Source organism: Helianthus annuus, chromosome 3 (assembly GCF_002127325.2).
Source record: "Helianthus annuus cultivar XRQ/B chromosome 3, HanXRQr2.0-SUNRISE, whole genome shotgun sequence".
Lineage (NCBI taxonomy): Eukaryota > Viridiplantae > Streptophyta > Magnoliopsida > Asterales > Asteraceae > Helianthus > Helianthus annuus.
Window position 1 is genome coordinate 139,241,056 of NC_035435.2, and position 12,641 is coordinate 139,253,696.

The window sequence follows — 12,641 nt, forward strand, 5'->3', positions numbered from 1 at the left end:
TACTCACTAATAGAGGCTATCTGTTTAACTTAAGCATCTCTGGAGTTAGTCGGGTAGATAAGGGTTCTTAGAAAATTATCAGGCTCATTGTTTTGTACTGAGGCAGTTGAGTATTTACATCATGTTTACTATCTTCAATGTATGAATGATATAAACAATCGATTGCTTTTTATGCATCTGTTGTAGTTGATTATTTACAGGTATGTTAAATGACAACTTATGTTGCTTATACATAATATGACTTTGTTATTAACTTGCTAACAACTTTTATACAACCATATATGATTTTATCTGTAGAGCCTTTCTGCACTTCTGCATATTGACAAGATATTTAAACTAGGATATTATGAAAATCTGCAGGAGCATGCCAACTATTTTGTGTAAATATTATTGAAAATCCTCAGTAGTAACTCTGCAGTTTTTAGTCTTCTGTTTTCAAACCGCTGGTTTAGTTGGTGGGCTATTAGCTTACGTAAATGGACATCCCTCATATCATAATTTGCTCCAAGTTAGGTTCAATTGCAGTGAAACAGAAAGACATTGTTACTTCCTTCTGTAAGTATTAGTTTAATACTGAATATTTTCTGAAGTAAAGACAATGGTTACGAGACGAACCGTGAAAGATGGTATCTGTGATGAGGTTAGGGACATAATTAATTGGTTCCATTCTCTTGACACAACTTTTCTTCATAATAAAGTGCAGCTCGAAGAGCTGAGGCAAATATATGAAGAACTGCCAGAATATTTGGAGGAGGTACTGTTAATTCCAGTTACAAATTGTTATAATAGAGTCGACATTGGAACTTGAAACATGAGAAGTAACTTAAACTGATTGTATAAATGCTTAACATGCAGGTGTTGTCATTGGAACTTGCACGTCAAATAGGTATGTTATGTTTTTCTTAACCATGTTTGATATTGTCTAGAACTTGAAGGACACGACAAAAACTAAAATATAGAGAAGTCACTATAAAACCCATGTAGTTTCTTACAATCCTTTTGGATTCAAGTGGGTATATTACCAACGTATATGACTTAACATCATGATCGTTAAAGGCTAGTTTTAATAGATATTAATCCCCATTATCTATAAAAACACAAAGAGCAAAAGTCACTCACAGTCCCACATCCGCTGAATGAAGAACACACAGATGAAGGGACTACCTATATAAACAGAGGCCTATTATGAGATAAAGCATACCTTTCTCGGCCTTTTGGCTAAGATCAAGTGTAGTATCTGTTCTTATCAGTTTAATATCTGATATGTGGGTCATCGGCCCACTTGATATTAATCTTATTTTTTATGGGGGAAGACCCATCACAATAGCTTGCTATTGGGGTCTTTGAGTGTCGCCTTGGTCTTGCACTGCCACCTTGGCCTGGCGCACCCCTCCAAACCCTAGTTTAAAGCCTTATATGGTAGGCTTGCACTACCACCTTGGCCTGGCGCACCCCTCCAAACCCTAGTTTAAAGCCTTATATGGTAGGGAAAGTCAATAAGTTGTTTTCTAAAAGGTGTTTGGCTTAACTTATTCATGTAAAATGACTTATTCCCCTTGTATTAAATAGTCATTTACAAAAGTTCTTAGGAGATTCTAAATGGAATCCCAAACATGGCCTTAGACTACTCTTATTGTGTAGAAAGTGAAGATCTCTTCTTCATGCTTTTATCGGTTAATATTTCCAAATTGGATATTGGATATGCATTTTGAATTAGAGCTAGATGAATGTATTTTAGAGGAACTTCAAGACTGTAAATTTGCTGTAAGCTGGTTACTTTAAGCATGTCTTGTTTGCGAATGTTTTGTTACAATCCCTAATCTAGAAAACTTGGGTTCTATTTCCAGTTTTTTTCTAATGAAAATTTAGATGTTAAAAGGTTCCACTACCACAATGCGAAGGCAAGAGAACTGGACAGCCTTTTAGGAGAGATATATATATATCATAAAATCCAAAACCCGTCACTTTCCCATACTGTTTTTATTGACGATGTAAGCAGAGATGCTTGGAACCAGTGGAATGAGTTATCCTAGGTACCAAGATTTGATCAAACATCTAGCAATCTTTGACCTTTAATATATTCGTAAGTTATGGTGTGTTTTCAGGCAAAAAACACGCCTGGATATGTGGTTTGCTTCAGTATGTGAGTTTTTATGCGGTAACAATTTCAACGTGTATGAGGTAGTTAGACACATCAATCATGGTTACTCATGGGTCTCAAACAAAGGATACTGTGAAGTCATCACAACCAGAAAACAAAGTTTCAAAGCGGGCTTCAGCAATCACAATTTGTGTGACAATTTTTTTCAACCTTGCATGTGGATGTTTCGGGTACACTGCATTTGGGAATGATACACCGGGAAACCTCTTGACAGGCTTTTGATTTTATGAACCTTACTGGCTCGTCGCCTTTGCTAACGCGTGCAGGATATCAAGTATACCTTCTTTACTTCACATAAACAAGTCACCCTTTGACTTTTTAGGTCAAATTAATGGCTTTCTATTTTGATAAGTAATTTTCATTAAAACGATTACGAGGTTCATTATAAATTTTGAAATATCTAGCTACTAGTTTGACCTCAGAAGTCAAACTGTTTTTTACTATCTGAATTTTCTGGTCAAAGCACCAACTTTTCACACTGAAATTCTATTGAGTTTTATCAAAAGTTCTAAAAGACTACATAGTTCATGATCATATTGAATTTTCCACCTTTTCGTTTGACCTCAGTAGTCAAACCGTTCATCAAGAACAATCTTATCCTTCAAGTCAAGCCATGTCTCTTAGAGTTGAAATCCACGTAGACTTTATCAGCTTTCTTAACCATTTGAGTTTCGCTTAAGGTTTTATGTGGATTTTACAAAAGATATGGAATCATGATCTTCTAGTGGGCCTTAAAAGTCAAAATATTATATTTGTAAACAATAGCTAACACAAACCTTGTCGATTTAAACAAAGGTTCCCCAGCAATCAACTTTTAAAAAGATTCCATGAACTGAAGTTGCCACTTTTACCGTGAGCTTTATCAATTTTTAAAATGATTATGATGTACTGACTTATAGTCTTATAGAGATTATCATATCAGTTTATGCTAAACATAGCTGGTATTAGTCAGGTAAATAAGGGTTCTTAGAAAATCAAAGCAAGATTCAGTTGATGAAATCACAGGGGTTGTATTATGATCAGGTAAATAAGGGTTCTTAGAAAATCAAAGCAAGTTCATTGATGGATATTGAGAGTGAAGTTCAAGTTGATGTCAGCTACCTTGCCATTATGATCCACTATAGCTAGTGTCAAGTCTATTAGTGTATTAATAACAGAAGAAGAATGATCTTTTCTGTATATGTTATGTGATATTATCTCCATCTTTTTCATTTCTTTGTCATCGAAGGAATTCAATCCCCCAAGTTCAGTATGTACCTGTGGTGATTGGACAGCGTTTCTGAAGGTAGCCTTTGCCCTTTGTTTCATCCTTCTTTTTAAGTTCTGTTGATGCAGATTCTGTGTCCGATGCTTGTCGAATAGATTAGTTATTATTTTACGCTGAATTTGTAATAGTTAGTGAAACGGTCTATCGAACGTGTATAGATGCGCTCGTTTGAAGTGGTCAAACGAGAGGGTTATTCGGTTGACCGTGTGTGTTTGCAAGACAAGGGGTGTGACTATAAATAGAAAACCCTTGCCATTTGCAACACAAGGAAGTTAGAGGAGGTTTGAGACCTCACCGGGAGAGATCACCACTTGGTCTCTCCCCGGATGTATACTCCTTTGGTATTAGTTCGGTTATCATATAATCGGGCCGATTTGTAATGTTATACTACCGATTAATACAAAGAAGTTTGTTTATGCATCTCTAAGGTTTCGGTCCCGAAACACGTTCCTACAATTGGTATCAGAGCCATGGTGCCCGATTTAGTAAATCTAACCGTTTACTAAGTCACATGTGCTCTAGATCTGTGATTTTAGTGATTTTTGTTCAAGAAGAAAGGTTGGGTGATAATGAGAAAAACTCAGATCTGGACCCGAATATTCAGATATGTGCTGAAACGAGTGTTGGGTTTTATGTTTTTCACCTAAATATTCAAGTTATCATCATCAAAAATTGTATACAAAGTGTTTTCGTCAAATCTGCAAAATTAAACAGAGGCTGTGTTCTTGATGTTCTTGGCAGCTTCATACCCCGAAAGATGAAAAAGGTGCTCGAAAGATGAGTCTTTGGGTTGAAGGATCCAGATCTGGATCGAAAGATACCAGATATTTGTGGGATCCAGATCTGATATGTTCGAAAGATAGCAACTGATGTGTTCGAAAGATATGTTCGAAAGATATGCCATATCCTTCAACTGATATGTTCGAAAGATATGTTCGAAAGATATGCCATATCCTTCAACTGATATGTTCGAAAGATATGCCATATCCTTCGTTCTTGGCACGAGACAGATTTTGAAGGATCATCCTCACCCTCAACAACTTCGAAAGATATATCCTTCGTTCTTGGCACGAAACAGTTTTCGAAGGATCATCCTTCGGTTGATCAGATCTTTCGAAGGTCTTATGATATATCCTTCGTTATGAGATCAGACAGATTGTTGGGGTTGCTCATTTAATTCACTTGGAGTCGGGTCGGGTGTTCGCGAAGATTATTTGACCGGGCTTCCAAATCTCAATATCAAATTCGTACGAATTTGGGAGCGCGCGGGATGATGCGGCATGATGAAAACAAGAGATGATGAAAACTTGATTTTTGAAAAATGTGGGGTAGTCACGGTTACCGATGAAAATGTCAAAAATGGTGACGTGACTACTATGGGCCAAAAACAAAAACGGTATGTTCACTTCCGCACGTCAATATTTATGATTGTTATCGGTTATTCGTAAATGTTCGAAAGCATTTTGTTTATTGTCATATTCTCGCATTTGAAAACGAACGTATGAACCTGGAATGTCAATACTGGTCCTAACGAGTTCACAAAGTCTTTGGAGGGATACAAGTCGGATCCTACGGGTTACTAGGCGAAATTTCTTTATCAACTAGAATATGCAACGAAGAAATCTTTTTGTTTATTGTCATATTCTCGCATTTGGTAACGAATGAATGAACCTAGAATGTCAATACCGGTCCTAACGAGTTCACAAATTCTTTGGAGAGATACAAGTCGGATCCTACGGGGTACCAGGGGACATTCTTATTCAACTAGAATATGCAAAGAAGAAAGTCATTTTCGTGATTTTTCAAACAACCGAGAACATTCAATGAAGATTGATGACAGTTCCGCTCAGTGGAGGGAATTGGTGAACATTTGAAGATAAATTCTACTCAGTGGAGAGAATTTGTTATGTGAAATTGACGACAGTTTCTTTGAAGTGGAAAGAATCTGTTAAGGTTTAGAGATTTTACCAAAGAAATGGGGGGATAAAAATTTTTCATATGTTGAATTTCTTCGGTAAATTTCTAAACGCAATCACAGGTGGTAGAGTTTGTGATTTTCTGGTGATACAAACGGTTCTGCGTGGAATGTTTTGCACAGACACATATTTGAGGATTTTAATTAATTCTCCAGCCAGCGTGAAGAGTTTTGCACGGAAACATACAGGTATCTAAAGTCGACAGTAGTTTCAAAGCGCTGTTTACTGAAGACCTGGGGGAATCTTTATGAAAGTTGATAGTTCAAGGCTGAAGACCTGCAGGATTCGGTTTTGGGTTTGATGTTTCTTTGGGATTTTACAGGGATCTGGGGGTAACTCAATTCGTTGAGTTTGCAAACGATGTACTTGGTCAAGCTGACTTCCTGAGTACTGATGCTGAAGATCCGTAGTGCATTACGTGGTCAACTTCACAAAGGCGAGACAATGAGATCTGGATGTAGTTCAACTAAGCGTGCTGTTTGGTTGAGCTTGCAAGGGATACACTTGGTCTAGCTGACTTTCCTGAGTGTTGATGCTGAAGATTAAAGTGCATTACTTGGTCGATTCCACAAAGAAGGTTTACAGAAGACAGTTCACCAGAAATCTCTATCAATGTAGTATGCTTGAAGATCAAGACTTGATGCAGTTTTTTTTTTTTTTTTAAAGAATGGAACCCTTATCAAATGCCGGTTGGAGTATTGGAAGATCAGCGGAAGATCGGTCAATTGAGCCTTTTGAGGAAATTGCACAACACCCAACACGGATACGCGTACTTTGAGGGGGAAATATTATACAAGGAGCATCAAGATACTACTTACCTGGATCATCGGTCAAGGGGGAATTTGTTAACACAGAGAAGATGAATACTTGACTGAAGATCGATTGCAGTTGCATTTTCAGCATTCGACAGCAACGGACAAGGGGGAATTTGTTGATGCAGATTCTGTGTCCGATGCTTGTCGAATAGATTAGTTATTATTTTACGCTGAATTTGTAATAGTTAGTGAAACGGTCTATCGAACGTGTATAGATCCGCTCGTTTGAAGTGGTCAAACGAGAGGGTTATTCGGTTGACCGTGTGTGTTTGCAAGACAAGGGGTGTGACTATAAATAGAAAACCCTTGCCATTTGCAACACAAGGAAGTTGGAGGAGGTTTAAGACCTCACCGGGAGAGATCACCACTTGGTCTCTCCCCGGATGTATACTCCTTTGGTATTAGTTCGGTTATCATATAATCGGGCCGATTTGTAATGTTATACTACCGATTAATACAAAGAAGTTTGTTTATGCATCTCTAATCTCTCCCGTCTTGAACCGATCTCACAAGAATCACGGTTTCGGTCCCGAAACACGTTCCTACAAGTTCCACTTAGCAGTACTCGTTTAACTTAAATGTGCATAGTGCTCAATCTAAATCCTTCACTCTGGTGTCCGATCCTGATGTTTTTCGGCTGAAACCAAGTGTTTGGTTAAAATGTGCTTTGGGGGAGTCAGGAATTCATGTTAACTATCTTTAGTGTATATCTTATATGATCAACTGACTTACGTTTATGCATATGTTGTAGTTGTTGATTTTTGACATGAATGTTAGATTATGACTTATGTTGGCGGATCTAGAAAAAAAATCAAGGGTATCCTAAGAATTGTTTTTGGATCTAGGGGTATCCTAATATTTGCTCAAGCAGCGTATACATGATACTTAAAATGGAGAAGAATTTTCTTTTTTTTTTTTTGCACGAATATTGTACTTCGCCGACAAAGTTGAGGGGTAGCCCGGGCTACCCCTAATTATAAGCTAGGTCCGCCTGTGGTTGCTTATACATAATATGACTTTGCTAACAGCTTTTTTATAACCGTAGAGTCTTTTTATCTTGTAGCGCCTTTCTGCACTTCTACATATCAACAAGATATTTGAGCTAGGAATTTCTGAAAATCTTCAGGAACATGCCAACTATTTAATGTGAATATCGTTGAGAAGGTACTGCTGAATTATTTTCCCGACCATGGTAACCCTGCAAATTTTAGTCTTTTTTATAACCATATGTTTTTTTAACCATGATAACAGATGATGACGATGATGGTGTCGGAGCAGGGGTGTCGGAGGTGGCAGAGCAGGGGTGTCGGAGCAGGGGTGGCGGAGTGGAGGTGGTGGCGGAGTGGAGGTGGTGGCGGAACAGTGGTGCCGGAGGTGGAGGTGGTGCCAAGAAGAGGTAAACTTCTGCGAGGAGAAGACTTGGGTCCATGTCTGCTCCAAGAAGAGGTCTCGCAGACCTTTTTTTAATGAAAGGTCTGCGAGAAAACAAACAAGCTGCAGACATCAAACGTCTGCGCGCGTCTGCGTCGCGCAGACATAAGTGGCCAGAAGTACTTCTGGCCAAAAAACAAACAGCACCTTATGGTATTAAATTCTGAGATCTAAAATACCCAAAGGGCAAAAGTCATATACAGTCCCACATTGGCCGAGTGAACTATACAAAGACGAAGAGACTACCTTTATAAACAGAGGCCCAAGAAGAGGAAAAGCATACCTTTCTCGGCCTTTTGGCTAAGATCAAGTGTAGTATCTGTTCTTATCAGTTTAATATCTGATATGTGGGCCATCGGTCCACTCGATATTAATCTTATTTTTTATGGGGAAAGGTCCATCACAATAGCTTGCTATTGGGGCCTTTGAGCGTCGCCTTGGTGTTGCACTACTGCCTTGGCCTGGCGCACCCCTCCAAACCATAGTTGAAATTTTGCTAGTTTTACCGGTAAATATGCATTCACAGACTTGGAAGTATCTTTTTCCTATTATGCCTTACAATTACAAGTGGGTTTATAACAAGTTTAGAGTTAGGTTGACCACTCTTATTCTAGAAAGTGAAGACATCTTCATGCTTTTTTGGGTAATGTTTCCAAAGAGAATTTTGGATGTGCATTTTGAACAGAAGCTAGATGAATGCATTTTTGTTAGAATCCCTAATCTAGAAAACTTAGGTTCGATTTCTAGTTTCTAATGAAGATAGAGATGTCAAAACATTCCACTACCGCAATGCAAAGACATGAGAACTAGACAGCCTTTTAGGAGATATGTATCATAAAAGCCAAGGTATAAAAAAACCCGTCACTTTTCGGTATTGTTTTTATTGACGTTGTAAGCAGATGCTTGGAGTGAGTTATCCTAGGTACCAAGATTTGATCAAACATCTAGCAATCTTTGACCTTTTGTATGTTTGTAAGTGATGGTGTGTTTTCAGGCAAAAAAAACATGTCTGGATATGTGGTTTGCTTTAGTATGTGAGTTTCTATGAAATGGTGGTTGCTTAGGCGGTAACAATTTCGTCTTGTATGAGGTAGTTAAACTCATTAATTAAGGTTACAAATGGGTCTCCAAATAAAGGATACTGCGAAGTCACCATCACCAGAAAACAAGGTTACAAAACGGGTTTTAGAAATCACAATTCATGTGACGAGTTTTTTCTACCTTGGATGTGGATGCTTCGAGTATGCTGCAATTGGGAATAATTCACTGGGAAAGCTCTTGACGGGCTTCGGGTTTTATGAATCTTATTGGCTTGTCGCCTTTACTAACGCATGCATTATAATGCATCTAATAGAAGTATATCAAGTATACCTTCACTCCTTCACATAAACATGTCACTCTTTGACTTTTATGCTCAAATTAATGGCTTTCAAGTTGAAATTGATACGGCTTTTGATAAAGATCCCATTGACAAATATACTATTTTTTTCTAAATGATTGTGAGGCTCGTTATGATTGTGAAATTTCTCGCTGATGGTTTGACCTAAAAAGTCAAACTGTCTTTTACTATATGACTTCCAGGTCAAAGCTACAACTTTTCACATTGAAATTTCAAATGGGTTATTTATCAAAATTTCCTGACCAAAATTGTCTTTAAATATTTCTTTGTATTGATGTTTTGGGTATTTATCAATAGTCTTTTAAAAGACTATCAAAATCATCAAATAATGAATTTTCTACATTTTTGTTTGACCTTTTAAGTCAAATTAATGGATGTGGATGTTTCATTTCAGGTATATATGCTATGCTGCATTTGGGAATGATACACCAGGAAACCTCTGGACTGGTCTTGTCAGCAATGCTAATCATGGGCGAAACTTTTAAGGGGCGGGAGGGGGCGGCCGAGCTCTCAAACTTTTCGCTCAGTAGTGGAGAGTATGTAGTTTTCGTATAGAAATTTTGCTTATATACGTTTTCGACCCTCTGGTTTTATAGAAATTTTTAGGTCCGGTGACTTCTGCCTCTCCAGTCGGAAATCTCAAGCTTCGCCACTGATGCTAATACTTGCATTATAATGCATCTAATAGGAGGATATCAAGTGAAACTTAGCTACTTCATACAAACAAGTCATCTTTGACTTTTAACGTCCGGCAAACGCTCATTTGTCGTCCTGAAAAATTACAATTTTACCCCAGTTTAAAATTATAGTTTTTCTATTGTTTTTATTTTTTAGCAAAAGTATGATAAGGTTTATTTTAATTGGTTGACTAAATGTAATTTTTTTTGAGATCGTGTTATGAGTAATATATACAAGTAACCGAAACACAGACATACATGTTATGAGAGAGAAATATTCGGCTTAGTGCCCCGCAACGCGGGCGGGGCAAAATCTAGTTGTTATACACAATGAATTACTATATATAACTTGTAGGTTCTTAACTACAGTAACATATACTACGTGTATTTTTTATGAATGGTACACAAAGGTCCAACATTGAGATGCATAGAAGAATATGTAAATGGTGGACAAGAAGGCAGCACAAAGTACATGGATGCACAAGTGGAAGCCGGAGATATGAGTCTGAAAACCATCATCGTCTTTTTTTGGCGACTTTACCCAGCAGAAAACTTCGACACCTCACGCCACTAAAGATCTGTTGCAACTACCCAGATCCTAACGATGGTGGGGACTGGTGGTGATGTAGAGAGAGAAGACGGAGAGAGAGTCCATTTGAAGAGCAGATTTGTTGACGGTTTAAGATGGAGGAAGACGATGCCGGAAACGGCGACATGAGATGACCACCAGAGAGAAAAAAGGAATTTCAATGGAGACGATGACGGTTTGGTGGTGATGTTGTGGTGGTGGCGGTTACGGTGGTGGTGTTGTAGTCGTGGTGGTTAAGTCGTGGTTTGCGGTGCTGGTTTTGTTGGGGTTGTGACAGATAAAAGAGAGAAAGATTGTAGAGAATAGAGGAGCTTTTTTTTTTTTTTTTTTTTTTTTGCAGAATAGGGGGTTTGAGCCCCCAAAGATTACCTTCAGGTGCCAACCAAGAAAACAAGCATTCTTAGGTACCTTGCCAATTCATTCAGCGAAGTTCAATAATAATTCTGCCAAAAGCTTCACTTTTCTGTCAAGTTCTGAACTTCGTTGTTTTATTCAGCAGAGTGTTCGAAAGCTCGCTGTTTTTAAGCACCATCTTCATAACCTCGCTGTTTTAAACAGCCAAGTACATAAACTTCGTTGTTTTTAATAGCAAACTACATGAACTTCGCTGATTTTAACCACCTGGTTAAATAACTTCGCTGTTTTTAACAGCAATCTTCATAAACTTCACTGATTTTAACCACATGGTTAAATAACTTCACTGTTTTTAATAGCAATCTTCAAGAACTTCGCTGATTTTAACCACCAGGTTAAATAGCTTCGCTGTTTTGGACATAAAGGTTAAAAGAACTTCGCTGTGTTTTGCTATATTAATTTGGTCGTGTTTTGATATAAGAAACAGAAACTTGTATGGCTAAGTAGTGAAACACCTTCTGTGAGTATGAAGACAATCATTTTGATGTTTAAATTACCTAGCAACATGGAGGTTTTGTAAATGTAACTTGTGAGAGTATGAAGCTAATTTTGTAAATGTAAATTGAGAGAGTATGAAGCAGTTTACGTGCATCAGAAGATTATTCGGGACTTCTTTCAACATGACGTTTTTCTCAGCTTTAAATTATGTACACATAGTGAGAAGACTTTGTGGGGAGGAGAACGATACTTCTCTTTTACCACCTTCTCACATAAGGTGTATCATTAGAATGACTCAACTGCTGCAGTGGATGTTTCTACTGCGGCTATTGAGTCTTCTTGAAGATTCAGCTGCTCAACTGGTTGGGCGGTTTATGACGTTTTTCTGAGCTTTAAAGGATACTGCAGCTTCTGGTGGGGGTATGTGGCGGCGAACTATCATTCTCTGCCCCGTTTTCGGTAGGTGATTAGGATCATAATACATTTGAAGTCGCATTCTACCGTATGTGACTTGGAGATGATAATGTACTAATTAGATCCTATAGTAATGTTGTTCATGTTACTGCATCAGCCTAGTTTTTGGTCACCCTCCCCTCTCACGCGTATGCAGGCTTTTGCAAATCCTCAAACATCACCGAAGCTGCAGAATCGTTACTGAAGGTGCGAACAACCCGTTCCATATCACTTTACGGGTCGAAGAGCCTGTGACATCCTTCTGGCCTTATATGGAATCTCGATATACGAAGAAACCAGACGGGTTTAAATTCATTTAGTTTCTGTTTTGCACCTTTCCATTAGAAATGCTTTGTTAAGTAACAATGTATTTCTACACACAACTCATCATTTTAAATGCATTTTTTATTCAATTAAAATAGTACCGCATGTATGTAATGTTGCGAATTTGATAGATCCTATTGTAATGTTGTAATATTGTTGAATTACTTAATAAAAAAGTTTGTTAAATTTGGTGTTGTAACATCTTGTGTTGTTGAATTCATTAATACAAATAATGTAGGTCCCTCGCGGAGGATGAGGTTAAACCTTAACCTTGTTATGTGAAACACACTAGCGAGTGCGGAATCCAAGCTAGAGTGCAAACCGAGTTGAAACAAGCACAAACACAAGACACACAAGATTCACCGATTAACACCACTTGTATTAATGCGAATGAAGGTTCGGTTACAAGCACAATGTTTACAAATCTGTTTTGCAAACTCTCAAAGTGTGTGTGTGTGTTCTTGACAGAATACTCTCTCTATCTCTCGAGTCGATCTTTCTGTCTCTGCTCATCTAAATGAAATGAACACACTACATGGGTATATATACCCGTCACAGATTGTCTGTCCGAAGGATCCGATAGATATCTCGAAGGATCATCTATCGATGTTAAACCTGTCGAAGGATCTATGTTTACCTCGAAGGATGATCTATCGAGGTCCATCCATCGAAGGTTCATTTATCGAGCTCATCGAAG

At 38.0% G+C, this 12,641-nt stretch overlaps 2 long non-coding RNA genes and 2 other non-coding genes across 5 annotated transcripts; all 4 read left to right on the forward strand.

The window, feature by feature from the left end:
• The first annotated feature begins 407 nt into the window (after window positions 1–407).
• Window positions 408–1,800, forward strand: LOC118490705. The gene is made up of 2 exons (XR_004889919.1): window positions 408–754; window positions 856–1,800. It is a non-coding gene; the product is annotated as an uncharacterized LOC118490705 (long non-coding RNA).
• On the forward strand, window positions 1,198–1,393 carry LOC118490736. Its single transcript, XR_004889986.1, has one exon. It is a non-coding gene; the product is annotated as a U2 spliceosomal RNA (small nuclear RNA).
• A 153-nt stretch (window positions 1,801–1,953) lies between the features above and the next one.
• Window positions 1,954–9,848, forward strand: LOC110929790. 2 transcript variants are annotated; one of them, XR_004889932.1, is made up of 5 exons: window positions 1,954–2,033; window positions 2,106–2,435; window positions 3,390–3,446; window positions 7,283–7,383; window positions 9,444–9,848. It is a non-coding gene; the product is annotated as an uncharacterized LOC110929790 (long non-coding RNA). The 2 variants fall into 2 exon arrangements; XR_002587407.2 differs by having other exon boundaries at window positions 1,960–2,435.
• LOC118490720 lies at window positions 7,930–8,125 on the forward strand. The gene has a single exon (XR_004889970.1). It is a non-coding gene; the product is annotated as a U2 spliceosomal RNA (small nuclear RNA).
• Window positions 9,849–12,641: the final 2,793 nt, after the last annotated feature.